Source organism: Vipera berus, assembly GCF_964194415.1.
Source record: "Vipera berus genome assembly, chromosome: 7".
In the NCBI taxonomy this organism is placed as follows: Eukaryota; Metazoa; Chordata; class Lepidosauria; order Squamata; family Viperidae; genus Vipera; species Vipera berus.
Genome location: NC_138209.1, coordinates 23,394,862 through 23,397,657, shown reverse-complemented (window position 1 = coordinate 23,397,657; position 2,796 = coordinate 23,394,862).

Genomic DNA, 2,796 nt, shown 5'->3' with positions numbered 1-2,796 from the left:
GTCAATTAATGAGAAGAGGAAGGAAGAAGAAAAAAATTAGAATGAGGAAGGTATCATCCCTACCAGTGGCCATAAGGTAGATAGGTAAATATTTTGAAAGGAAAAGAGATTATTATAATAATTGGCCTGTAGGCCAGATGGGCAGCATTCACTTTTATCTATTATATCTGAATGGTAGCACAGCCTATCCCACTCTAATACCTTCCAAATGCATTGGAGTTCACTTTCTATTGGCTACAGATCCTAGAAGTTGAAGTCTAACCATCTAGAAAAGGGGGAAAATGGTTTAGTAAAAGAAGCAAAACCAGATAAATTTCAAAATTTTGATCACAAGCTTAAAATAAGAGCAAGATCTGGGAAAGGTTGCTGTCTGCCTTGTGCACTATTTAACGGACAGTGATACTTTGAAGACTCAGCAGGTGACAACACTTGGCTGACCTTGATTAGATTTAAAAGCTAAACATAGTTGTTGAGAAACCATCAGGGAAGTTCAGGGCCATAGCCTAGATAAAAAGCTAAAAGAAAATCCCTGAAAACAGCAGTGGTAAATGACTTCTGTGCAGTTGCTAGCAAAACTGTACAAGGATCTGCCTGTAAGTCATCAAGGGCTGAAGTTGAATTGAGGGTGTCTACTTTACTGAAGCACTTTGAAAGAAAAGTAATTTTTATTTAAGTAAATGCTGTAATTCTTCCAGTCAAATAGGTTGAAAGAAATCCACTTTAGATTTTCTTGTTCAGTTGATTACTATCTGTGTCTTTATGTGAGAAAAGAGAGGTGATTTGTGCTGAAGTCTTGACAAATGGAAAGTTGTTTGTTCTCACTTAAGACAGTGGGAAGGCAGTGCCAAATGGGAAGACAAGATGAGAAGTGCCAGATGTCAAAAAAGTGAAAAATCATGATGAATGGAAAGCTCAAATGCTAGGAAAGAGGTGTAGAGTTTGCTTTACTTTTATTAGCATTCTCAACATCTACCTCAGCAAGAAGACACTTCTGAGGAAGTAACAAAAGGCAGCTTAAAGGAATGATATTCTGAAATAAGGATGCAGAGAAGACGTTTGGTAAATGTTTATGTATCTATTGTTGTTTTTACTACTTGTTATTGTTCCTGCTGGAAAGGAATACTTTTGAGTATTCTGAGGCAAATTATTTAAAGACAAAGTTATCAGACTAGTTATCAGTTATCAGACTAGTCAGTCAGTCAAAATGTATTTCAGTCAAAGACTGGTGTAGAACAAAAGAATTAAGAAACTCTTTAAAAGAAAAAGACATAAAACAGAAGCTAAAAGAATGATACTGAATATTATTGTCAGTGTTGTTACTACTGCAAACTACACCGGTAGGGCCAAAAAACAAAACCCAGAATATTATTTGTCTTAAACTAAGGCATAAAGCTAAATAATTAAGATAAAGATTGATTAAAATAGAATAAAATGACACCTATCAATATACAGTATACTTATTTAGTATTGTTCAGAAGTTAGGCAGAGTTATATTGCAGTAAGTGAATTGGTCTTCCTGAGAGTTAGAACAATTAATCAGTAGAGCAACCTGCCTTCAGAGGTTGTGAATACTCCAACACTGGAAGTTTTTAAGAAGAGAGTGGACAACCATTTGTCTGAAATAGTGTAGGGTTTCCAGCCTGAGCAGTGGGTTGGACTAGAAGACCTCTAAGGTCCCTTCCAACTCAATTATTATATTATTGACCATTGCACAATCAGCCAGATGTTCAGACTGGATTTGGCATTTTTGACCACCTATCGAATCCTTACCAAGGACCTGAGATAGGCAGATGTGGTTGTTAAGAATTGATGGTATTACAGATATTGTCACAGGATGGAAGCTGTTCTTAGTAAGGCCACCTTTTGCAATTGACTGATGGCAAATGTCAATGCCAATGGTGTCCAAGTGGTGCTCCAGTTGTTTTGGGAATGCATACAAGGCGTCTTTCTATTTATAGGTCTTTGTGTTTTGTTATCTTTTCCAGTTGTTTCTCTTCTATTCTGCTGTCTCCAGGCACTGCCATGTCCACTATCTAAACTTTTTTGCCTTTCTAATCAACAATTGTTAAGTCTGGGGAGTTATGTGGCAGGTGCTTATCTGTTTGAATTCTAAAGTCCCAGAGCAATTTAACATTTCCATAACTTCTATAACTTTCTCTATTTTAGATGATGACGATGATGATGACGATGATGATGATCATCATCATCATCTTACTAGAAGAGTTTGACAACAAGCAGAGGTAGAGATCCTTTAATAGAACTTGTCCATAGAAAGTATCAGAGTGACTTGGTATTTTTCCAGGTTGGGAAATAAAACAGCTTCAATATCTTTATAAAAGCAGCAGTACAGTTTAATGTGGGCAAGAGATTCTATACACTCACACCAGGGGATATAATTGATCAGCATATGGAAATTTGTATATATGGCATCCAAAATGGCTGAATTATTAAATCGAGCCAGCATCAAAGCCCTTCTCAATTTGAATACTATAATATTGTTTATGTACTTTGCCAGACTGATCATATAAAATTGGCTGTTCAGGTAAACATTCCTGGGTAGTAAAGCCTTCTTGTCTTTCCATTTCCTGAACAAATTATGTTAAAATTTTCTTAGATGGTTCATGTTCCAGAGAAAGGAGAGCTTCTTATGAAAAATCATAAAAAAACAATTCATCAAGATGATATTGTTTCCACCTAGAACTAAAATCATTTATTAGTGTCAGAGTAGGCAGTACTATCGGCTGGCTCAACCTAGTCTTTATCTATGTATCAGTTTGTTTTCTTGTTTGTATGTGC